The sequence below is a fragment of the Leptidea sinapis genome, chromosome 6 (assembly GCF_905404315.1).
Source record: "Leptidea sinapis chromosome 6, ilLepSina1.1, whole genome shotgun sequence".
Classification (NCBI taxonomy): domain Eukaryota; kingdom Metazoa; phylum Arthropoda; class Insecta; order Lepidoptera; family Pieridae; genus Leptidea; species Leptidea sinapis.
The window spans coordinates 2,246,249-2,273,753 of NC_066270.1; the positions used below are offsets into that span (position 1 = coordinate 2,246,249).

A 27,505-nucleotide genomic window follows, 5' to 3' on the forward strand; every position below is an offset into this window, starting at 1 on the left:
TTCATGTTGCTTGGAAACGATCCGAGCTAACGTGTTTACGGTATCAGTATACACACCTACCTACGTATTTTAGTCATTCGTATTTGTACCAAACTCATTATACACTAGCTGACCCGGCAAACGTTGTTTTGCCATATAAATTATTTTTAGAGTTACACCGTTTCTTGGACATATCAACATTAATTTATTTTTGCTAAAATAAAAGAATGTTTCTGAAATAAACTTAGCCTAAGTTACTCCTTATTATACCAGCTACCTGTCAATAAAAGTCCCGTCAAAATCAGTCCAGCCATTTCAGAGAATAGCCGGAACAAACAGATAGACAGACAGAAAAATTAGACACAAAAAATGTTATTTTGGCGTATGAACCGTAAATCTATACTAATATATAAAGCTGCAGTGTTTGTTTATTTGTTTGAACGCGCTAATCTCTGGTACTACTGGTCCGATTTGAATGATTCTTTCAGTGTTGGGTAGTCCATTTATCGAGGAAGGCTATAGGCTGTGTTTTTTTTTTCAAAATAAGGGATCCCTAATAAAATTGCTATTTTGTAACACAAGGTGTAAAATCGAAAGCCTATTATTGCGTGCGCTGCAAAAACTATTGACAATAGAACAAAATGATGTACAGGCTATAATATAGGCAATATTTTATTACTTATAAAACTATCGCGTGAATTATACTTTATATGGCAAAACAACGTTTGCCGGGTCAGCTAGTATATTCATATACGTGTAGTAAAAACGGTTATTTAAATATTACAAACAGACACTCCAATTTTATTTATATGTAGATAATACTTATAGGTAATTTATACCCATATGTTACCGCGATCTCCCTGCCACTTCTAACGCGTAGACATTATATGACTACTTACACTATTTCGGTTTTATCGCACTATATTCCCGTTTTCGGGATAAAATGTGTTCTCATCCGCATATATCATAGCTCAATCTCTTGCGATTCTGTTTGTGGAAGAGTGACACACAGACAGAGTTATCTCAGAGTTATATCCATCGCAACACCAGGGGTTAAGAGATGCATTGCAGACCTTTGAAGTTCTAAGCTTGAAGGTCACTAACGGCCGTTCCCAATATTCAGTCTATCTCTTACTTGAGATAAAAATCGTAACTATCGTTGACTTTTCTGTCCCAATAAACTAACCGACGGTAACTCACCTTCTCCGTACACGCAATCTGTCAATGGGACGACGCATAGCTTACCAGCGATAGAAGTTTGTATGGAAATTGCAATTCACGCGTCCCAATATAAGGCGATAACAATAACTCATCGGGACAGCTTCAGATTATTGACAGCTAATTACTGACAGTAGAAGGTAGTATTTATCTCTATCTGTAGATAGTATATTGGGAACGGATCGGGAAAACTGCAGCCGGTTATTGTTTCTACAAAGTAGCCGTGCGAGTCAAGTAATATATTAATATATATAAATTACGTGACACGTTGTTTGTCCGCGAAAGACTCCTAAACTAATGAACGGATTTTAATGGGGATTACTTCATGGAGTGCAGTTCCAACTAGCAAGATAGGATAGTTTTTATTTCGATTTGGGACCAATAATTATTTTTATTTTTAGTTTTGATAAAACTTTACTACCTTTTGAATAATGTGTCTTATTTATTTGGGTACGTTTGTACCCCAGGGTACCGTTACTGAAATTCTTATATGGGTACGGTTCTAGGGTAATAATGGCGGGCGGGGTGCTGTACCCATCAAGTGAACCCGATGCTCGTCAGCTTATTATTCATATAAAAATAATACGACGTCGAGTTTTAAAGATTGTAATTTGAACTCAGTTCAAAGTTTCATCTATGGCATTGACGTTAAATGTGGCACAACAACAAGTGTAATTACGTGGCTCTTATTGCGATAACGTAGAGTTTAAAGTTGCTTGTTTTGAAAATCTGTTTACAACAAAATAACTTGTAGGTACGTAATTATTATCGAGAGTGCAACAGGGCCGCCTCTCGATTGCGACCGAGGCCCGAGGCCAATACAACGCCGCACGCGAGTCGCGACGTGACATATCGATAACGGCCCAACCCTACAACCTTCATGCTGAGTGACATAGGCTCTCGACTTTATTAACGCCTGAAGGCCTACCATCAAATTTTAATTAGCGATTCAATTCCGATTCAGTTCATTTAAGCTATCCAGTTTAGGTGGAAATATTACCACGACGTCGAATGAACGAAGTAAAACAGTTTGCGATTCAATTTCCGACTTGAATTGACGTCAATCTAAATTGGATAGCTCTTATGACGTCGTGGCATGAAATAGCAAAGCAGTTCATTTTAGGTCGTCAATTGAGAGTCGCTCACCTGGCGTTATCAGTAATTACAAGCGCTCTAGTGTGCCCACGCTTTTCTGTTCATGTTAATAATAAAAGAACATTGGTTTGCTAATATACACGTGTACTGTGTAGATAGATAGACAGGAGTTTTCTCCCGCGCTGAACTTTGTATTAAGTTATAAGTACCTACCTAACTACTAAAGAAAGATTGAAGAAATACAATTGTAGAATTCTTCGTTATACTTTATTTGATTAACAATAGTAAGAGTCCCGCATCGTTCATAAAATTTTGTTGTTTTTCAAATTTTATTTGTGTATTAATCCTAGAAGTGAGGGTTATCACTTTAAAAACATAACAATTTGTTTGGATTTACAAGAGCGACATCTCATGTCAATTTCCAAATATGCAAATATTGGGGTTGAGCAGGTTCATCAACTGTAAAGTAGATCCTGTAGATGAAGCCACAACCTGAGAGTTGAACAAACCATACAAGATTTTATAACAAGGCGTCACTCGAACGGTTAGCTCAGTTGGTTAGAGCATCGGAACGGAACGCCGGAGGACGTGGGTTCGAGTCCCGCAACGTTCATAAAATTTTGTTGTTTTTCAAATTTTATTTGTGTATTAATCCTAGAAGTGAGGGTTATCACTTTAAAAACATAACAAATTGTAACAATAGTAAATTACACATTTAACTACAATAACTTTTAATTTTTTCAATTATGCGTATAAATATTACTGAAGTTTTAAAAATTGCCTTATGATTTTCTTATATACTTCATAAGATACATAATAGCTTTAAGGGTAAATGTATATACTTCTATAATAAAGTCCCAGCCACTGTTCAGGCATTATCTATAAATAAATTTAAATGTTTTATAAAAAAAATGGCTCTGTCGTGAATCCTATTACTCCACTGCTGAATATCTAAATGATCGGACAGCCTGGGACTAGATTGTGATTATTTTATAGCGATAGAAATGATTGTACAATATCGTATATTTTTATTGAAAAGAGCGCAAAAAAAGAATGCTGGGAAAGTTACTTGCGCCGCTTCTTCTCTCTCAGAGCGCCATTTGCTTCCGAAGCGGTAGTAGTATCTAGTAGTTATTAGAAATGACATCAAGAAGAATTCTAAAGGAATCAATTTTGAGAAAATAAATGCCTTTTATGCCTTTTTATAATCTGAAGTAGCGGCTTGTTATAACTGACTATAAGTACCTAAACTACACTTACCTACCTACTTGCTAGCGATACTAACCTGCGATTTTTTCATGGGGCTTATTTGATTGTAGGTGATCACTCATTATTAAATCATAAGTGATCGGCCGGCAATCGAGTTGTGATGACATTCACCAACAATTCGTTATAACAACCCTTCATTTGTAAAGGTTCAATTTGTTGGTTGTTATGTCAAGGAAGCACAAAAAGCCTTGGATCATGGTAAATACTAATAAAATATGGTTCTCAAGTATTGCTGGTATATAATATAGAAGGGTCTGAGTGACCGAAATCTGCTGGACTTGGCCAGAAACGATCTCCTGGATTTCTGATTAAATTGTTGATTACAAAGAAATTTGTTACAATGGTGTTAATTTTAATTCGAAGTAAACTTTTTTGCATATATAAATTTAAGACTTAGAACTACTATATTCGACGTAATAATCATTGAGAACGTAAATCGATGTTTTAATCATTAATTTCCTTTAAAAACTGTCAAACTGTGAGTCAAATATCTCATAGAATTATTCATACAGAAATATTTTAAAATGAAATATCTATATATCCCATCTCTCAAGTTGGATCAAACTGCACCACTTCTTCTCCGTGACACTCTTGACTGAGCGGAGTGGTTATCACGAAGTGATTTTCTGTGTCGTTCTATACTTTAGGAGTTCATCGCGGACCAACAGTACCAGTGGGAGTCACCTTTGTACCGGATGCAGGCTAGATTATGGGTACCACAACGGCGTGTATTTCTGCCGTGAAGCAGTAATGTGTAAGCATTACCGTGAGCGCAGCTGTAGTGCCGCTCAGAATATTTGGGTTTTTCAATAATCTTGAGCTGCATTATAATCGGTAGGGCGTATCAATTACCATCAGCTGAACGTCCTGCTCGTCTCGTCCCTTATTTTCATGAAAAAAAAAAACAATGTGACACGAATTTTTATAAAGAGAGATAATGTAACATATAGTATTGTTTGTATATGTTTTAATTAGCATTTGGCACCAACACAAGCATCAAGGGATTGTAAGATTTTTAATATAATTTAAGGCGACACTAAATGCCAGCGACCTTGAGCGATATGAGTTCACGGCTGCCAGCCCGCCGTCTATGTAACAAAGCCAATATTTTCAAAATTCTTGCATGGAAAAACAGTTTCCATGTTTACAATCCTCGTTATTCGCTACTAATCTGAATAAATTAACCTACACAAAAAGTACAAGCTATAAGAATAACTTTTCTTAGAGAAGTACCAAAAAATGCGTCACGCCATGCCAAAAAACTTGTTTAACTTCAAAGAAAAGTGGTAGTTGAAAAAGGCTCGGCAGTGTTCACTATAACCAACAGCAAGCATTAGCAACCTACAAATAAGACTAAAGGATATGTGTAACAGGATTAAGTAGTGTTCATAGCTCGAAATGCTATACTTTCACCATAAAACTTGTCTAAAAACACCATGTATGTTTGCGTGTTTTCTGCTTACTCTTCGCCTAAAGGTAATTTGAAGGAGACAGTGACTCAATAATAGTTCAGTACTACAATCGGATTGTTTTCTTAGCTCATTAATCACAATGATGTACCTAGCAGAATTTCGCTTAATGTATTCTCCGAAATGAGGAGTTACGAGGTTTTATCTGTGAGCCGTCGACATTTCGTTCGAATGACGTGTCGCGGTGTGCTGATAACAGTGCAGGTAGTAAATTGTAATGCGTTTTAATGAATACGCGGAAAAGAGCGGTTGCCGCGTCCTCCGCCCGATGTTCCACGAACGCGTTTCGCCGTTCAATCACGAACGATGTACTTAATTGTGTTTGCACCTTGACAGGCATGTTCAAAGTTACCCCGTTTGTCATTCATGCTGTTGTAAGAGGACAGCAACGCGACGGGTTAAGATTTAACCATAAACCGATTGAGGTGTTTTGTATTCTTAATTCCTATATTGATATGATAATTTGAGATGACAATTTGAGAAAAGATAGTCTCGTGCCAGATTTTGGCGATACAACACGTCCTGAGGATGCCTCGTGTAGAGGCGAAACACGTGTCGAATAGTTTTAAAAACAAATATTGGCGGAATTAACACTAAAGAAAACTTAAATCATTTGTATAATTTGAGAAAAGATTTGGCACACAGATTATTATTTGGATTTACATAGTTAAATAGTACAGAAGGTTTAAACAATTTGTTGTGTTTTATAGTGATAACCCTCACTTCTGGGATTAATTACACAAAATATAATTTGAAAACAAACTTATGAACGATGCGGGACTCGAACCTACGACTCTCACTATTGGGGTTAAGCAGGTTATCAACTGTTAAGTAAATCCTGTAGATGAAGCTACAACCTGAGATTTGAACAAACCATACAAGATTTTATCAAAGATACGTCACACGAACGGTTGGCTCAGTTGGAAGAGCGCTTGCACGGAACGCGAGAGGACGCGGGTTCGAGTCCTGCATCGTTCATAAAATTTAGTTTTCAAATTTTATTTGTATAGTACAGAAGGTCATCTTACTCAAACCATATAAAATAATATGTACTTTATCCACGCGCAGTAAAGGTGCTTTTTCAACTGCACCTATTTTGATCAGGTTTAATGTACGTTATAGGGTTCCCATGCTACTAGTAGCGTTCAGACTCCGCTTTTCTTCCATCCGTCTGTCTAACAGAGGGTTGTATATTATGAACCGTAATACTTAACAGCTGAAATATTGATATATATCTATTGCCCCTATAATATCATAATAATAAGAGAAAAACAAAATTAAGATTAAAAATTCAAATTAAAAATAAAATGTTTCTTTAAAAAAAAATCTTTTTGTTATATATCTAGGTACGGAACCCTTTCTCCATGAGTCCGACTCACACATGCACAGCTCCTTGTTAATGACTTAACGGCGTAAATTATGTAGATTATCTGGCAATTCGTTGATAATATTAGGCATTAAATAACATAATATTCTTGTACCATAGATGTTTTTAGTCTTTGGAATGCAAAATCTATAGAATTCATTAAATTTCTTAAATTGCTGGGCCTACGATATTTTATTAAAAATGATAGTTCATTCACTTCTCTTACAAATAAATATTTGATTTCACTACCCATAACGCCGAATCGTTAGTGACCCTGACTACTAAGCTAGAGGTCCCGTGTTCGAATCCCGGAATTCATTTATATGATGAATATGGATGTTTGTTTCGAAGTCATCGAAGCTTATATGAATTTATGTATGTTTAAGTAAGTATATTGTATTACATATATCGTTGTCTTATACCCATAGTACAGTCTATGCCTTGTTTGGGGCAAGATAATTTGTGTGAAAGTGTGTCAATATTATTATAATTTTGTCATATAAGTACATTAATAGTCTTGTAATGGTTAACCAATACACGCTTATCATGTTTATATTTTAGAACTCGTGTTCGCAGTAGTTGAGATTATCAGGATGTACAAAAGAATGCAATACGAAAGCTAATTCATAAGAGCAGCTGCAGATGCCGACTGTCTATTCAAGTATTCATGTAACAGCGAAAATGACGGAAGAAAGGCCAGAGACAAAAAATGTAAAAGGTACATCGGGGTACAGCCGAGCGCCGCGGCCGGCCGCCGAAGGGTTATGTAATGGGGGCAAAAACACGGACATCGCCGTCGCGTAACGACTTTCAAACTAACTTCAGCGAAATGATGCAACCACTGGGTTAGACTAAAGGAAGATGTAAAAGGCGATATATTATATGACAGATAACACTAAGTTACTGATTTTTGGGATTATTGGGATTATTATTTTTTGCTTATTTCAGACACACATCCCCAAATTTTTTCCCCTTTTCTTCTTCTTTAGCCATTCTCAACTTCTAAGATGTAGGCCTCCTTCAGCTAATGCCATCTTTTCTGGTCTTTGCTCCAACCAGTCTTTTGATATCGTCGTACCAACGCATCTATACTACTATTCTACTCGTCTCCATTCTATAACCACCACGAGCCATGCTTGCGGGCGACACGGCCAGCCCACTCCAATTTCAATTCCGCAACACGTTTGGTTACATCGCTCACTTTGCTCTGCTCTCTGACCCATTCGTTTCTTTTACGGTCTCTCAGTGTAACTTCTACCAGTTTTCTCTCAATTGCCCTTTGAGCCACCTAACTCCAGGTGGCTTTACCCGTTTATTAAGTGCAAAGTTTCCACAATTCGCACCTAGTCTATTTATAATAGGATAAATACTAGTAGCCCACCTTATTAACTTTCTAAGCCATCTCTTATTGTGTCGTATTTGAATAGACATCCAGATAAAAAATAAGACTAATACATTAATATGCCAAGTTCCTGTTTACATTGTCTTCACAAATATTGTTCCCTTCCAAAGATAAACAACAATTCTCACAGACGCGACGCGTCGCCTAATAATAATTTGGTCTCAAGTGTGAGGCCGAGGCGTCACGAATATCCATCGCAGTATTTAACAAAACACATTTTGAAATTCGAACACCCTTTGCATTGTCAGCTTCTGAGACACGATGTTTTACGATGCGATTTTTTACATTTCCCGATAGACAATGGAGCTTAGGGTCACTGGTCCCTTGTACCAATTGCGGACGGAACTCGGCCGAGTCCGCGAAACAATGCGTGCAGATGTGTTTTACATTTAGAACACGAAATTTATCAGTTACATCTACAATAAAGAGATTGACGCTTATTTGAAAAAGGGCAGTGTTTTTTCTACGTATGACAAACGTACAAGGAGAGGTTCTTCTCTCTCTCAGAACGCTATATTTGTTTCCGAAGCGGTGGTAGTGATATATTATTTTGAAAATATGAATGACTTTTATGACTTTTAAAGCCTTAACTAAACGTTCAATGAGTACTTCGCTAAAATATGCCCAGAGTATACTCGATGTACAACAAATATATCAGGGTTAAATCCCGCAACCAGCTTCCTTATTTTAGATCGGGCAAGTGATTCTCGTGTGTACCAACTGAGCCAACCGTTCGAGTGACGTATCGTTGATAAAATCTTGTAGGTATGCTTTGTTCAACTCTCGGTTTGTGGTTGGTTATCAACTGTAAAGTAGATCCTGTAGATGAAGCGACAAACCTGAGGGTTGAACAAAGCATACAAGATTTTGTCAACCATGCGTCACTCGAACGGTTGGCTCAGCTGGGAAAGCGCTCCCACGGAACGCAAGAAGTCGCGGGTTCGAGTCCCGGTTCGTTTACAAAAAATTATTTTCATATTTTATTTACTATGCGTGTGGGTCGCACCAGACTAGCACCACCCCATCTCCTCCCGTGGGTGTCGTAAGGGGCTACTAAGGGATCCATAGAACGGAGGATGGGCAACAGCCTCCTTCCGAAAGGCAGCAATATTTACTGTTACTGTGTTTACTGTGTAACCTATATATCTTCTATATATATAAAAATGAATTGCTGTTCGTTAGTCTCGATAAAACTCGAGAACGACTGGACCGATTTGCCTAATTTTGGTCTTAAGTTTGGAAGTCCAGGGAAGGTTTAAAAGGTGAATGAATTTGAAAAATGCTCGGAATTAAATGAAAACAACAATTTTGATTTACCTTTGATGTGTCCCCCGTCGTTCAGAAACCAAATAAAAAGTTTTAAGAAATAAAGATATTTATAAATTGTACTACGTGCTTGTTCATGTGTGTACGTAGACGGGTATCAGCTAGTATATATTTATAAAAATGGATTGTTGTTGGTTAGTCTCGCTAAAACTCGATAACGGCTGGACCGATTTGGCTAATATTGGTCTTGAATTATTTGTGGAAGTCCAGATAAGGTTTAAAAGGTGAATAAATAGGAAAATGCTGCTATATTAAATAAAAACAACAAATTTGTTTTTCCTTTGATGTGTCCATACATAATTTCTATGAGAGAATTCATTGACGCACGGTTTGACAGTTCTGCTGTGAAACAATTGCATTACGACAGCAGGGTGCATATTTTACGAAGTAATTTTTGATGTTATGATATGATTGACAAATTCATATAAAAACATTATTTTATTTATTATATACAGAACAACGTCTGTCGGGTCAACTAACTAGTTTGCAATAAAAATGATTCACTTAATGACATTTCATACAACGAGCGGGCGCGGGTTTCTTTATTTATATCGCAAAACAACGTTTGCCGGGTCATCATTTGTAAGCCAATAAATGTGATTAATATTCAATATAAGCATATCGTTGGCGTATTAATTTAATAGACCGGCAATGAGAGTTAACAATCAAACTGCAATATAAACAGTCACCGGAGCAAGTTCGTGTAATAAATAAAGTCTGGTCGCATTCAGTGCTCCGTTGTTCGCAGTGGATAGGACCTGTTGCTTCATAATATGCTTTTACGAGCCATTCAGAGCACAGTTTTATTGCTTTTGTTTTGATATTTTATGTCGTAATATCGCCCTCGTAAATTTGGGAGGACCTCCATCAATCATTCGTCTAATTGAAACACAATTCAGTCGTGTTCACTCTGATTTTGAAGGCAGCTCTTTTTTGAAATGCTAGAAGTTACAAAATAAACTTTAAGAGTATGTTAATAAAAATAGGTACATTTATATCTAATAAAGTTCCATTTTCTGAGGATAGGTACATTACAATTCAAGCTTTGAAACGGATTTGATATTTTTTTTTGCGCTGAAGCTAAATTTTTTTCATAAATGAAAGTAGCCAGCAGAGGGTTAAGGGCGTTTACTGGTAACATTGGTTTTTTAACATTTCAATAAGGCAGATACACATTAAATTAGTAATTATTATATTAAGTGTCGTCAGGCATATACTTATAACTTGTATCCTTAATAACCGTAATCTTTGATCAAATGTATTTTTACTCATTTTTCAACTAATATGATAGAGACTAACTACGTGTTGATCACGGCTTCAGGATTACGTTCTGAGACTATTTATTTATTCTGATAAGGTTTTGAGAGATCTATATCTAAATATTAGATGAGTGTAAGCTAAACACAATGTTTGATTTCGTTTTTTATAATGGTTTGACAGCTGGAATAGTGCTGAGCCTGAGCTAAAAGAGCACAAGGCAAAAGTCAAGTTCGCGTTTTATTACACTCAGTTTTTTTTTTACGTAAGTAAAGTCTAAGGCCGCTCTTCAGATCTCAGCCTTACAACGCCGATGTTTAAATGGCAATTGTCAAGATTCTGCCCCTGTTTCAACGCGCAGGGTTATAAATTTTGCTAGGGGCTGTTACACGATGATAATATAATGGATGTTAACAAATACCGCGTGGGGGCGCTGCGCGGGCGCTAGTGTCGCGTGACGCGTCGTGTCTCCGCGCGCCATTGTTACTTTCCGGGAAATGGCGACCGCGCTATCTCCACCCGCGCCGCCTGCCGCTCAACCGTCGTCGGTCCGCGTCCGCATCAATATTGACCAACCGAACGTGAAACTATAGGATGCGTGCTAAATGTACACACGACTTTGCGATTGCGACTTGTGGCAAAATATGACAATAGTATGACAATTGCCCGTCAAATTAAAATTACAGTTGAAAATATTATATTATTATCACTGACCTCTACGATGGCGCGGGCGGCTGTCAAAGTATTTTTGTGCCTGTTTGATATTCGCCATTTTGGCGCTGTTGGCCATGTAGCGAGAGTCTGCGGTACTAAAACTAGTGATGACAACCTCAGCAAACATCGGTAGATGGTGGGAAACTATTTCCAAAAAAATGTGTGCTTTATTACGTTGATTCGTGAAGTATAAACAACACGGTAAACGAACGAAATTAATTCAAAATGCAAAAATACTTCAGAGTATTGTACGTTCCTTCGCAGCCATTTGTATATGTCAAAATCGCGAGTGGCACTACGAATATGAGCAAAAGATTTTCTGTCAAACATAATATGGGAATAGCCTTTCCTGTGGTAATTATACAGGTCGGTGGTTTAATATGCTGTTACTAGGCAGAACTATTCGACATTAGAATGACATAATTTAATTATGTAGGTATATGTATAAATGTTATATATTATGATTAAATACTTACTTTCTTTATAAATAACGATACAACTTAGATATAAATTTTTATTACATTTTCAAAGGATCACGTCAAATCGTAATAAAATACAGCTGTCCGGTCTGCCAGTGTGGTCGCGGCCTTATCACCGACGCCGCCCGTACCTACAGTAAATCATTATCGTAGAAACTAATTGAAAAGGCCGCCCGAATCTTTTGTTATCGCGTAATACCACTACGAGGAGGTTATTACCTCTACGTGCGTTGGCCGTGCGCGAGTTTTTGTCGAGCGATAAACAAAACGCGTTCCAAGAATCCCGCGGTGATCCTAGGACGATTGAAATTAGAACCCGGGTCTAAGACGAAGGTATAATAATATACGCTCTTTCAATGTTGTCAACGAATTCTTTGGTCGAGGGTGTCTGTGGAAAGGCGCTCTAACATTGGGGATTTCAAGTATATATTATGTATACTTGTGGCTAATATACATTATTTTAATATAACATAACACAATGAAAATTCAGACATTCATTACTCATACAAAATAAATATAATATTTTATGACAGAGTCGTGGTATACGCGTAGTATCGCGTATCGCGACTAAATAATCTGAAATTCTGCGGGTAGGCAAAAATATTTTTGGTCATATTATTTTAACTAAATATTTGAATATCATTCGATTGTCACTCTAAATGTCACTGTCTTATTAACAAACGCAATGTAAAGTTACTTCAAGTTTAAAATTAATTCTCCCTGTTATGTAATTGTGTAGTGACAAAGGTAAGATAAGGACAAAAAGTTTTTATAACTTTACTTCGCGTTTATTACTATCACAGACATATGTTTAGGCGCTTAATAAATAATAGTACTAACACCAAATACTTCTATTTAAACTACCAGACAAGAAGTTTGGAATAACAATTATTGTGTCGCGATTCGGATCGCGCGAGCGGGCAGAGAGCAAACGCAAATGAAATAATAATCACCAGGCAAGTGAAGCACCTTTATGCTAGTGTGTGTGCGGTTACGGGGGATACTAGATACACAATTTTTTCTCCCTTAAATAATCATATATGGCCACAAATACTTTAATAGTATCGTTATAACACTTTTTCACCACGCACGACGGCATTTTTAAAATATTGTATTGCGACTCAAACTGATCTGTCGCAGACGATGGCAAATCTCATAATGGCGGCCGATCGGCTTGTATTAGTGTAAGTATTTACTCGTTTACCGGCTTGTTTTGATGCTTTATTGTTATGTAAGGTGACACGAAGTCCTTCTTTTTTTACTCGTCCGGTGTCAGTTTAAGCAAAATCTGTGTAAGTTTGTGGAAAACCACGTTCGCGGCTTACAAAACAGTGCACTTGTCTTCTCGCTTGCTCGCAGTGGACTAAACGAGCTGCGGCGTCGGAACCGAAACTCATTGAGCAATTATTAAAGGCCATAGAGCTTGTCTAGTAGTATACATAGAAGTCTTTGACTAACATATGAGTAACTAGGTAACTCAAAAGGTACTAAGGCGATAAATAAATTATAAGAAATAATTGACGAGCAATTTTTTAGTTACTGAACAACATTTTGGTAAGCTATTTTAACGCGATTTTTTTTTCTTTCAACTTTCCGAAACATTATGGTAGATTCAATAGTTTAAAAGAAATATTTATAGTGACGATTCAAAAGCGCTTAGTTTAAGCCTAATTGAAAAAAGTTTATTTGACTTTGAAATCTTATTTTTTTTCTCATCGGTTAATAGGTTCTTCTTCTTCGCACAATAAAAAAATAATGACCTAATCCTCGTCACTATCGCTCATCTTATAATGTTGCTCGCACGCAAACTGCTATAAAAATGACGCGAGATGCCGCTTACTGCAGTTGTAGTGCAATAGGTACCGACGTGAAGCAACGCGCAGCGCCGCTGTAATGGGTTCCGGCCTTTACTTTTCGATGTTGGTACCGACTAGTTTCGGACAATTCGATGCCATATTTTTGTGAAAATGGTGTCTTAAGATCAGCTCAAGTGTAGCAAGATACGACACAATACGTGGCTCTCTTAACTCCCATCACCATGTTTCAATAATGAGAACTAATCTTTCAGCAAGACTAAGCCACGCACTTACACAAACTGAGACATAGTGAAACTTTAGGACTCGATTATAATGTAAGTACAACACGATTAAACTGTTTATTTGAAGAAATATTTCGTGTATGGAGACGGCAGGCTTACTATTTTAATAAAGTGAAACTTTTATTACATCGCCTCAAATTTTTGTAGCAGGGGTGAAGTTTTTATCAATAATTTCAACTACCGCTTTTAAGTCAGTTTGGCCGCGTGGTCTGAGGCGCCAGGTTTAAGTTCGGGTTCCCGAAAAGGAGAGCTTTGGGGTTGATACCCCACACCCTTGACCAAGGTTTTTCCTCACATTATATTTATGTTTTTTATCACTTTGATTTTTTGATTCAATAAAACCCTAACCCTAATTTTAGGCCTCATAGATTGCAGAGCGTATAGATTCTGTAATAGTGCCTTTAACGCGTAAACGTAGCATCTCTTTGGGAAGTCCAATTCTTCAACCACTTGAGATACGTCAGCTCGCTGCAAAATATATTATAAGATACATGAATAGAATAAGCAGTGGCTATCACAATAGATCGAATTGGTCGCAGTGGAACAGGGCTGCACTGAACTGTACTATAGCCCGTTTACTAACCATAACCATACGACTTCATTTTTTTGTAATCATAATACCAAATGCCAAATGTAATAATAATATAAGCCTTTATACAGATAGTAGAATTTACATATAATACATATCTATAACTATCTGTCTGTCTATTGACAAAGGCCTCTTTCAACTTCTTCCACTCTTTTCTATCTTTACCTATCCTAGACCATGTCTGGCCTGCTATCGTCCTTAGTTCGTCTGACCATCTCCTGTATGTCCCCCCCGTTTCCTTTTTAGGTTTCTGGGATACCAGTCTGTGATACATTTGATCCATTTGTCTATACACCGAAGGGTGTGTCCCTATAAAGACCTATAAAGTGTACATAGAAAATATTTCCATTAGAGTCGCTAGGTCGTTGTTCAAGAGACCGCGCTATATAGAGACGAGATAAAACAAAGTATTCTCGACTGAAAGGCGACGTGAATAGTCAAAGAAGCCGTGGCCCGTGGGTCGTAGTCATTATCTACGCTCGCGATCACTACCTGCTGGCCGACGTTCGCCGATAATTATCACTCGACAGCGTTTTTTCCGCGACAATACAATATTTCACGGAAACACCGAGTTTATTTATATTATACTAGCTTCTGTCGGCGACTACGTCCGCGTTATTTAGTGTCGCACACAATCGGGAACTCTTAAGAAAAATTCGGAAATTTCAAAGCACCTCTTACTATTTAGTTTATATTTTTTTTCTGGTAAAATTACTTGACTTCATTGTTATAAATTAAGACGAGCCCCACGGCTTTATATGCTTTGCCCAATTGACTTTTGCTATTTAATTTTAATTGTATTTATGCACAGAGCTCTACCTAATTTTCTTGAATATGTTAGATTACAAAAGAAAGACAAAGATATATAAAATATAGGTACTTTCAAAATTTCGTGAGCAAACTAAATGTTTACAACGTAGGTCCTTCATCAGGGTGAGTGATTGAGGTGGATCAGGATGGGTGTGTAATGTGAGTTCGCCCTCTCTTGCACTACTAGCTTGAGCTCGCAAATTGGTCGATTACGATATCTATCATATACAATAGCGCTTTTAATTTCATATAAGTAACTTTTTTTGTTTGAGAACCGATTGGAACTAAGCAAATACTAAATATTACAGGGAGTCTGACACAATACATAAGTGAAAACCACATTCAAATTGGTTAAGCCGTATCAAGACCGGCACTCCAACGATTCCTCAAGTGAGTGTTGGCGGAGGTGTTCACCGACCATCATGTGGTGGTGTCATCACCTGCGTTTACGCTCATATTACCGTAATATACTTAGATATTTGTATTGCATCTGTTGCGGTAATAGCATTTACACTAGTTACTTTTATCGCACGATTATCGATGTGCGGCTAAATTTCACCCTCCTGAGGTTTGATTCCAGACGGTGTCTGAATATACACCCTGTATATTCTGAAGGTCGCCGTAGCTAATGAAAGTAATGGGCAAATGAGACTTAACATCATAATATGTCTAAAGGTGAAGAGTGTAATTGTAGTGCTACTCAGAATTTTTGGGGTTTTTCAAAAATCCTGAGTGGCATTGCATTGTAATGGATAGGGCGTATCAATCAATTACCATCAACTGAACGTACTGCCCCTCTTGTCTCTTATTTTCATAAAAAAAGAATATATTGGCACTGAAAAATTAAAAAAAAAAAAATTTTTTACAATATAAATGCAATTCAGGCCGTTTGTAATGCAATAGGTATCTAATTATCTCTATTAATAGTCCCCAGAATAAAAAAAAATAAAAAGCAGAAATGTATTTCGCCGCAACAGCTGACATCATTAGAAACGTTGTACAAGTAACATTGACCCTTATCACGTAGGAATTGTAGATTGCAGTACAATGCTGGCTAGAAAAGTTCACAATACACTTTGTAATATTTTTGCAGCAACTACAGTACTTTCTTGCTAAAATGCCACTAGCTGTGCTTCAGTTATAGGAAGCTCTACGGAACCCTTCTGTATTAGGAGGATGTCTGGTTACAACCGGTCTGATCTTTGATCAAGTGTATACATACATACTTTATCCACAGTTATGACGTATCACTACATATTATAAAACAAATCCTCCGCCGCGTCTGTCTGTTCGCGGTAATCTCAAAAACTACTACTGCACCGACTTTCATGCTTATTTCACCAAATGATAGTGTGATTCTCGATGAAGGTTTTATGTATATAAAATTAAAATTAAAAATATTTTATTTCAGACAGAAACAACCGTCCATAACCAATTTTATATTAAAGTAGGTAATACTAATTAATTAATTAGGGAACATTAATTAAATATAAAACTTAGGTTAAAAAACCGACTTCAAAAACTGAAAAGTATCAAATAATTAAAAATTTAATTTAATACACCTTTACCTTTAATATTAATAAAATACGATATGTTTTTTATTTTTTACTTTTTAGTATCAGTTAATAATTATAATATATTATCTACCTGAATGAAAACTCCTAAAAAAGCCGTACACAAAAAACTATTATCATCGATGTAAACAAAAATTTTCGTAAAAAAATTTCATAAAATGAAAACTACTGGGCCAACCTATGTAATTATGGGACCAAATGGCATCTATTCTGCATCGAACTAAAAAAAATACGTAAATCTGATTATTAGTCTCAGAGAAATCGGTGTACATACATAAAAAAATATACCGATCGAATTGATAAGCTCCTCCTTTTGGAAGTCGGTTAGAAATTACAATATTATATAAGACAAAGATTTGCTGTACTGAGGAGTTAATGTATTATATAATCTCTTCAGGAATCCTGCTCTAGCATTACAGCATAAAAATCGTCATCCCTGTACATCGTAGACATTTATGTATTTTGTTACATTTTTGTATACATTAACGATATTTATTCTAGGTGTCGGAAAGAGTAAGCCTTCTAGGACAGGGGTGCTCAAGCTTGAACTGCTGGCGATCTACCTCAAAATTGTTAGACTACGAGCGATCGGCTCTGAGAGGCTTCAAGTATGTGTGATAAAGGATTGTCGTCTAGGTAGAGTGTCACGATGACATAGATATTAGTTTTGCGCAAGATATGCATTTTTTTAGTCAAGGTAAGTGTAAGTCTGCTCTTAAATCTCAATGGAAAAACTCATCAAAATTGCGAGTTTATTGGTTCTTACAAAACAAACGCGTTCTAAAGTTCTAAGCTTAACTAAATAGTGACTTTGGATGTTGAAGCGTGACACTGCATGTCCTGAGCATACTTTTCAAACGATTTTAGTTTAATATACCGGATTTTTTTCTCGAGATCGACTCAAAAAGCACTCGCGATCGACCTGTCGATCCCGATCGACCGTTTGAGCACCCCTGGTCTAGGAGCTTTCAACGAAAACGCTGTCTAAACCTTTCAATATATAACAAAGTAATGTATGATGGATCTGTGTATCTTTTATAGGTCTACAGAAAAGTCCGCGATAGCATATGTTTATATCTCAAGTATAACATACTATATCCATACTTTAAAAAATTGGCAATTATAATGCGGTAATGTTAAAGCTGTTTACACAAATACGATATTAATCCCTATCATTTTATTACTATATTTAATCATTCAGAAATACGTTTTTGTTTCATTCTTAACACACTTACCTCTCCGATGGCTTTAAATTACCTTATTTATGAACACTTACATCAATTATTTCTATTGACAGAACAGCCAAAGAGGATGTAAATACTACGTAATATGAGGCGGAACTGCCTAAGTAAAAATTTAAATTTCGTTTAGTATGAAACGTGCAGTGATTTGACATTAGTTTGAAATAGTAATTACAGTAATATGGCGACGAAATATAATCAGGCTAAGTTTGAAAGCGAACCGTTGCTTGAAACGCAGCGTTTACAAGATTATAGCCGTCATCTGTCAATCTATCAATGACTGCACGTTTCATATAATCGATTTTTTCTTACGGCCGTTCCCAATATTCAGTCAATCTCTTACTTGAGATAAAAATCGTAACTATCGTTGACTTTTCTATCCCAATAAACTTATCGACGGTAACTCACCTTATCCGTGCACGCGGTCTGTCAATGGGACGGCGTATAGCTTACCAGCGATAGAAGTTTGTATGGAAATTGCAATTCACGCGTCACAATATAAGGCGATAAAAATGACTTATCGGCTAGCTTCAGATTATTGACAGCTAATTACTGACAGTAGAAGGTAGTAATTTATCTCTATCTGTAGATAGTATATTGGGAACGGCCATTAGAGAGTATCGCTAGGCTGAGAACAGCGTGTGACGGGTCGGGTTGTAATTAATAAACAAGATCATAAAACACTTGAGTGAGCTAAGTGACAGCAACGATTTCTGGAATATGGGCCTAAATTTCAATTCAACCGCATTCAATCGGTTATTAAAATTAACTGTGTAACTAATTAGTCGCGGCTGATTTGTTGGATAATTAATCCATTTACAAATTTGCTGCCGGCACGTAAAAAAACACCACTTGTGGTCAATATTGAATTTATTTAAGGAAAACCACTTATTTGGGGAATTTTTGGAAAAGGTTTACGCTACTTTTACGCTAGTTTGTCCTCCCTCTCCTTTTTCTTTTCTTTCCTTTTTTAGTTCGTGGAAGAAAGTTCCTTGAAAAGCCCACTGTGGAGGACCGCCACACATCCAGATCGTGGGGATGATATCCTAACTTGTGGCGTGTCGTGCGAAGGTGGAATTCGGCGGCAGGAATCAGGTGAAACAGCTCTTCGGAACACTCCCGTAATAAATGCGGTAGAAGACACACAATGAAGCGACGTCTCTACGCAACGCCAAGTAACTCACCCACAGAATAACAGTCTTCTACAAATCGAGCTGCTATATGTAATATTTTATAATTATATAGGTATCATTTATAATATATAAAATTCTCGTGTCACAATGTTAGTTACCTTACTCCTCCGAAACAGCTTTACTGATTTTTACCAAATTTTATATGCATATTCAGTAGGTCTGAGAATCGGCTACTATCTATTTTTCATCCTTCTAAAAGGGTGGTCCCTCAATTTTATTTTTTTAGAAGTAATATTTTGATTTTATTTTTTATGATACAACATTAAAAAATACATAACAATCCTAAACTTTCAACCCTATACGATCAACCCCTATATTTGTATCGCGATTCTTATATTATTCTGTTCCATCCACAAATCCGCTATAGGGTTGCAAGATGGCAATGGATCAATACGGATTGAATAAAATAATTGTAGTACGATAAATTTGGTATTTCTGAGAATCGGTTGCATCTACTTTTTACATCCCGAATTTTTTTTTATTACTTTATATGGTAATACAACGTTTGCTGGGTCAGCTAGTATTTTATAGATATTTACCAACGGCCAATTTTCGGCTTTCTGAAGCGATTTTAGAAGCGGTAGCCGCGCACGCGTAAATCGACTAGTGTAAATTCCCCATTAGCCGACAGTTTCTGCACATGAAAATAATAAAAGCGAAACACGAGTTGTTATTTAGATATCGTAACTCAATATGATAGTAAAACTATTAGTCATAGCTTTTTAAACAAATAACAAAAGATTATCAAAGATTTCGATTCGGACTGATAACAGAATGATAACGCCAACGGATCTTGTGTAGGTACATCATTGACTTTGGTTTTGTCTGTATAAAGATTCTATTGTGCAATCTTATGGACTGGATTGTGGAAACTGATAAGTAAAATACGATAAGAATAATATATTTGCAATGGCTGTAGAGATTTTTTATGTCCATATTATTGCTTAATCTCTTTTTTTCTGACAATAAGGGAGTTTAGTTAGTTAGTTAGTTTAACTGGGCTGATTACACACTTAGCCTCTTGATTGGGCCATTGTGCGTTTTCTTACTCCAACCAGCCCAGATCATTCCAGAAGTTTGGCAGTCTTTTTAAGTTGCTGCAGGCATCCGGAAGCGATGCTGGCGATTGGAGTATTTGTGCCCGTTGTTCTGCCATACTGCTGCACTCCATGAGCACGTGTTCTGGCGTTTCCTCTGCCTCCATGCATCCTCTGTACAAGGGGATGTCTGTTACACCAGTGTCGCTCAGAATTCTTGAAAAATCCAAAAATTCTGGACGGCACTACAATTGCGCTCATCTCCTTGATACATAAGATGTTAAGTCTCATTTGCCCAGTAATTACGCAAGCTACGGCACCCTTCAGACCGAAACGCACTGTTTCACGGTAGAAATAGGCGCCATTTTGGTACCCATGATCTAACCGGCATCCTGTGCAAAGAAGCCTTCCACTGGTTACTCTAGGTACAGATATTTCACTGTCTGCGCTATTGTCAAGATACCAGTTCTGTTATGGTCGTAGAATTGATTTGAAAACTACCTTCCAAAGTATCTGCCAGTGCTATCGAGCTACCACGTTTTAGGGCAGATTTAAGCTCACTACTACGTCTACTTAGGGCTTCCAGTGATTATTGACATTAGTCGCGGTAGGGATAAAGCATTGAGTTGAAGGATCGGCCAATGGAGCACTTCAGTTTACAATTTTCTTTAAAACGTTAAGAAAATATATGTTCAACAATTTTCAATTTTCTTCTCTTGTTCGTGCTTTCACTGTTCTAATTTATTGGGCAGCCTGAATAACTACATGTTTCACCTGTGGGAGTATCCTGTGCACAGGATGCCGGCTAGATTATGGGTACTACTGCGGCGCCTTTCTGCCGTGAAGCAGTAATGTGTAAGTAGAAAGTAGTGTGTAGCTAGTGAAATTACTGGGCAAATGAGACTTATCATCTTATATCTCAAGGTGACGAGCGCTATTGTAGCGCCAAAATTTTTAGGTTTTGCAAGAATCCTGAGCGGCACTGCTCGTCTCGTCCCTTAAAGTCACAAGAAAAAATTGTTTTGCACATTATTGTCAAGATCGATATTCACCAGCTATTAAATTCCTTTTCGAGTAGCGGGGAAAAGTCGCCTGTGCCCAATGAAGGTTGATGGTCGAACATTAAAACAATTAACGTTTAACTCATACCAAGCATACCTAGACGTAAGGCAAACACGTTCCTATAAGTGTCAGTCGTGTTTGTCAAATGTACTTACTAGAAAACTAATAAAATTAAAAAAAAAAATCTTTCCTCATCTTCTTATTTGGGATCAGTTTAAGTCTGGGCTATACAACAGGACATTATTAGAGACTGTACGTTGCAGTGAGAAATATATATCCCAAGGTATACACAGTAAAATACAGTCTTAAATACAGGGGCAAAAGTGGCCGATTGTCTTTCTGGCAAGACGACTTTTGTGCCTCGTACCAGGGACTAAAAGCGAGCTTTTATCCAGGTGTGAAAATCGTATAGACGTGAGATAAGTAGGACATTGCCACCCACGATTGTCAATATTCCGCGGGTGAGAATGACCTACTTTTTTCCCTAGTTGCGTAATATACTATTTTGTATGCCATGTTGAAGTTTGTGATCATTCCAGAATATATTCTATTTGTGACGATCTTTGTAGGTAATGCAAGAATGACAAGTTGATTTATTCACGTTTCAATTGGTGTTTCGTTTCGTTTAAATTCACACATGAATCTCAAACGCTTATTGTAGATTCTCACAGGATTGGCAGCGTTTGATGGGTCGCAAATGGGTTTTGACCGTGCACGCAAACAACAAAAGACGTTTTTTGTTCCGAGTCGCGGATTCGTTGACGTTGCAGCCGTGTGATGCAGATCCGCGCGGTAACAAAGGGGTTCGCAATTAGAATGCGTCTCGCTGTGACAGTTCGCGAGTTGGATACTCGTGGGAATTGAAAGGGTTGACGGAAGCGGAATTCGCGATAGTACCCGCCTAGTACCCGACATACTTGATACTTGTCAACAATCAAGTGATTCCTCTGGTATTGCAATAGAATGTGGGCGACGGTGATCACACATAACATAACAACAGGTTACCCGTACTCCCGTTTGTTCTCCTTTTCCATATAAAAATCTCGGTGGTATTGCAATTGAGTTCGTCACTTTAGATAAAAAATGTTAAGTCTCATTAGCTGGAACATAATAATGCTTGCAAATTACCACTTACGGTAGAAAAAAGGGTCCGTAGTGGTACTCCTAAGCCCTTCCACATGTAGTCTTAGTGCTTCCAAATTCAATCTCCTTTTCCATCAATACAGCATGATGTAATTGTATCACGAAGGCTATCCAAGTTGTTATTAAACGGCTATCGACGCTAATTGCTGCGGTCGGCCTTGGCTCGTCTACTGTGTGCCTCTCACGATGTTCTCACTGTGTCGCTTCAGTTTATCGTCTTTATGGCATTGCAGGACAATCTTGGTGCTCACCTGAAAGCAAATGATAAAAGAATAATAATAAATGATCACCGCCACTACGACACTCCCGACATTAGGAGTGGCTACCCTGTCGAAAGATTTACTAAATACTGTGTACTTTCTTCATTTAAGTTAATCTGTCAAACTTTTTCAAATTCGAATATTTTGATTCAAAATAGGATGTGATATCACTTATTGCAAGTCAAAAACTACCACCCATTCCAAAACGAATTTATCCATTTAATCAGAAAATGTACTTGTTCAGTGAACAGGATTAGAAGTTTCTTCCGAAAACAAATAAATGTATTCATAGTTGTGCTAAAAGGCTTCTGATTTTTTTTATATAGGAGAGGGGGCAAGTGTCGAGGCAACATGTACATCCGCAACAACAGGTGTCAAGAGATGCATTGACGGCCTTTAAGGTGACACTAAATGCCAGCGACTTTGAGCGATATGAGTTCACGGCTGCCGGCCCGCCATCTATGTAACAAAGCCAATAATTTCAAAATTCTTGGGTGGAAAACAGTTTATATGCTTACAATCCTTGTTATTCACTACTAATCTGAATAAATGAACCTACACAAAAAAGTACAAGCTATAAGAATAACTTTTCTGAGAGAAGTACCAATAAAATGCGTCACGCCATGCCAAAAAACTTGTTTAACTTCAAAGAAAAGTGGTAGTTCAAAAAGGCTCAGCAGTGTTCACTTTAACCACCAGCAAGCATTAGCAACCTACAAATAAGACTTAAGGATATGTGTAACAGGATTAAGTAGTGTTCATAGCTCCAAATGCTATACTTTCACCACAAAACTTGTCTAAAAACATGTTTGCGTGTTTTCCGCTTACTCTTCGCCTTAAGGGAGTATGTTTTGGATATTGGAGACAAGGTAGCCAATGGCTGTATAAGGTCATTCAGCTCCACCGCTAGTGGTTGCAATAGCCATTAGTGAGGTGATTGTAGTAGGTATGTGCCTCTTACTCCACTCGACAAATTGATGTTCTTCTTTATCAAAACCAGATATTAATAACAAATCTTTCCTACACGTATTTAACCGTTTCTATGTAATCCCGCCAGTCCAGCAGAGACCCACAGAAATTTTAACCAAGATTAGTTCCGCCAAAAATTTTGCGGTGTCCTGGTATTCCTTAGATATGATGATCCTATGCTGTTTTTCACGTGTGGAAGGTCATTTTAAATTCGTAGGTACGGAAAGAGTTCAACATATTCTATAATATATAAAGTGTTAGGTCGGGGCAATTCCCTTGTATTGTTTAATAAGTACTACTTTGGTCTCATGACTTACGAAATACACCGCCTAAAAATCGATAGAGGTATAGAACACACGTTTTGCGAGGGACTATTTGTGCCTGACGCGGTGACTTCCCTATTACCACGACGAAGTTACAAAGAAACGGCAGCGAGCGGAGCCCCGGGGGACGGGTGGAGCTACGGAGCCCCGGACGCCGGAGGCCCATCGCTCACTGCAATGGATCAAACGAATATGCGACCGCGGGTCTATAGAGCTAGAATTAAGAAGACGGAGCCATAATTTGTATTTATTTCGTGTTGGATTAGGTTTCGATCGAGTTTTTTTTCTTTTTGGCGATGGGACGCCGTTCACTTAATGCGCCTCTTAACTTAATTAAATAACTTTACTTGAATGCAGATAGCATGTTTCAACTTCAAACGTAAGTTTTTTTTTTAATAAAAACTCGATGATCGTATTATTAATACCATCAAGTGAGCCCCATGATGAAAATATCATTTCAAGACGAGCATGGAGCTTGGTCGTATTTATTAGGTCTGTTCTGAACCTATTTTTTATTTTAACAGTAGATATCCATAAGGAGCCATAGAAGCAATGTATGTTAAATATAAATGAATTACTCGTTTCAGCTGTAGTTTTTTAATCTGTAATGTTTGTAAATCAGGGTTGGTGTCTAGTGAACCAGCTTGCACGTTGTAGTAGATCTAGGGTGTCAGGGATACCATAAATGCAATCAGTTATAAAAATTGTCTGGTACGAATAGGATATTTTTAAGAATCCATCAAATTCTTCTGAATGTATAATGCTATAACTGGAATCTTGAACTATTGATGTCGAATTTAAATTAACAACCAATAATTTCGTTCTGTCTACATTGTTCTTAGGTCTGTGTGATCAAACGAAAACGCAAACCTATCGTCTATTTCTGTAACCAGAAATACGTGTCCCAGTTGCTTTGCACGCTGCTGAATTGTCAAATAACGATGTCTCACCATAATTCTTTTTCTTTTGGAGCACCAGCATCTATGTCAAGTACAATTGCGACCAAAATGAAACGACACGTCCTGGATCATCTACCGACTTTACGACGAAAAGGAGGGTTATGTGTTTATCACTCCTCGTATGTATGTTTGTAATTATTAATCATTCTTACCTCAATGAAATCAATTCTATAATATAGGTAGGTATTACAGCTGCTTTCAATATTTAATTGTAATCCTAGATTGTCAAAGTCAAATTCAAATAATTGCTCGAATTGTCGGGGACCCAGTGCTCTGTGAACGGCTGGATCACTTGGCGTTGCGTAGAGACGTCGCTTAATTGTGTGTCTTCTATTATCACGGGGAGTGTTCCGAAGAGCTGTTTAACCTGATTCCTGCCGCCGAATTCCACCTTCGCACGACACGCCACAAGTTAGGATATCATCCTCACCATCTGGATGTGTGGCGGTCCTCCACAGTGCGGTTTTCAAGGAGCTTTCTTACACGTACTACAAAGCCGTGGAATGAGCTTCCTTGTGCGGCGTTTCCGGGACGATACGACATGGGTACCTTCAAAAAAATCGCGTACACCTTCCTTAAAGGCCGGCAACGCTCTTGTGATTCCTCCGGTGTTGCAAGAGAATGTGGGCGGCGGTGATCACTTAACACCAGGTGACCCGTACGCTCGTTTGTCCTGCTATTCCATAAAAAATAAAAAATAAGTTTATTCGGTAAGCGCGTTGGAATCGTCGCTATAAATATTTAATTTAAATTACTGAATTTACCATTCGGATAAAGAAGAGCTCGAGACAAAAACATACAAGAAACTCCGGGGCCACTCTTTTAAAAATCAAATAGAGTATTTTACAATGCCTGCAATATATACATAACAAATTAGTTTGTAAGGTGCTGCTGTGAAGTAATTCATAATTCATAATATATTGGATATGAACCATGAAATACTTCATAAAAACTATGAAAAAATTAACTGTATAATTTATATATTGGACTAGCTGACCCAGCAAACGTTGTATTGCCGATATTAAAATCGCGATACAAAAGTAACTGTTGATCGTAGATGGGTGAAAATTAAAAAGTTGTATGTATTCTTAATGCTGACTCATAATCAAACAATTTAAAAAAAATGTCAAAAAAATTAAAAAAAAAAATCGTGTGGACCCTTAACATTTTGGGGGATGAAAAATAGATGTTGTCCGATTCTCAGACCTAACCAATATGCACTCAAAATTTCATGAGAATCGGTCAAGCCATTTAGGAGGAGTTCAAAGTTTAACACCATGACACGAGAATTTTATATATTAGATGTATCGATGTTAATACATTCTAATGAATGCTTCTACACGACATGTACACGACTGTCATTGATAGTCGTGATTACTGTCATAGTTAGTAATCGCATAAAACATAACGATTTATTAACTACGAAGCAACTCAGAAATGCTTGCGAAAAAATAATAATAATAATAATATTGACACACTTTCACACAAATTATCTTGCCCCAAACTAGGCATAATAGCCTGTACTATGGGTACAAGACAACGATAAGTATATTTAATACAATATACTTACTTAAACATACATAAATACATATAAACATCCATGACTCGGAAACAAACATCCATATTCATCATATAAATGATTGCACCTACCGGGATTCGAACCCGGGACCTCTAGCTTAGTAGTCAGGGTCACTAACCATTCGGCTATATGTATGAAGCCGTGGCTAATTGTAATTACAAAATAATTATTTAAAAATGAGTGATTATTTACGAATAAAAATACCGTCGTTCAAATTCCTAATATCCCTCCATATTTATTTGTGGGCTAATTGAATTATCGTGTCACACTGAAAAATGGAGCTGCGTTGGGAACATTTTCGTGCGATGATTTTTTATGATTTCAAATGTGGTTTTAAACCAGATAAGTCATTTGACCGACTTCAAATGGCGTTTACGGATGAAGGCTCTCTTAAAGCAACCATCTTCCGTTGGCATTACGAATTTAAGCGCGGTCGTCTGTAGTTGCTGAATGAAGGAAGAATTGGTCATCTTTCGACGGCTGTTACCGAGGAAAATGTGATAGCAATGAAGAATTTTATTCCAGAAAACAAACGAATTACACACCTACGAAGAAATTCAGCATATAAATTAAGAAGCGTTCACGATTCTACACGAGAAAATTCGCGTGAGAAGTATAGTTTCGGGCAGGGTGCTGAACAACCTCACCGAAGCACAGAAGCTGTCCGTCTGGACCGGTGCCGTGACTTGATCAATAAATTTGAAGCAGGTTTCTCTCGCTTATGATATTGTGACAGGTGATGTATCCTGGATTTATCAATACGATCCCAAAACAAAGCGTCAGCCGACAGTTAGGCTATTTCAAAACAAACCAACGCCTACCAAAGTGAAGCGATCGAGAAGTGCAGATAAAATTTTGATCGCTAGTTTCTTCAATATGACGGGGTATTTAGTGTCGACTCTATTATGAAATCAAAGCACATTAACGCCGAATGGTGTACTAAAAAATGCCTGTCAGAAATATTTGCTGCCATGAGCGTCAGGCGACCGAATACTGGGTTCCGTGGAGTATTGCTTCACTTTCAAAACTCAAGCTCAAAACAAAAGACTTCCTGGACACCACACGGGTCAAAGTCACGGGTTACCCTTCTTGCA

At 37.4% G+C, this 27,505-nt stretch overlaps 1 protein-coding gene across 1 annotated transcript in view; it reads right to left on the reverse strand.

Moving 5' to 3' along the window:
* Window positions 1-1,078: 1,078 nt before the first annotated feature.
* LOC126964869 (serine/threonine-protein phosphatase 5) overlaps window positions 1,079-27,505 on the reverse strand; it is a 415,601-nt gene continuing 389,174 nt past the window's right edge. Inside the window, exon 10 of the transcript XR_007729443.1 lies at window positions 1,079-1,179. The gene's annotated coding sequence lies outside the window, so the exon portion shown is untranslated. The remainder of the gene's footprint in view (window positions 1,180-27,505) is intronic.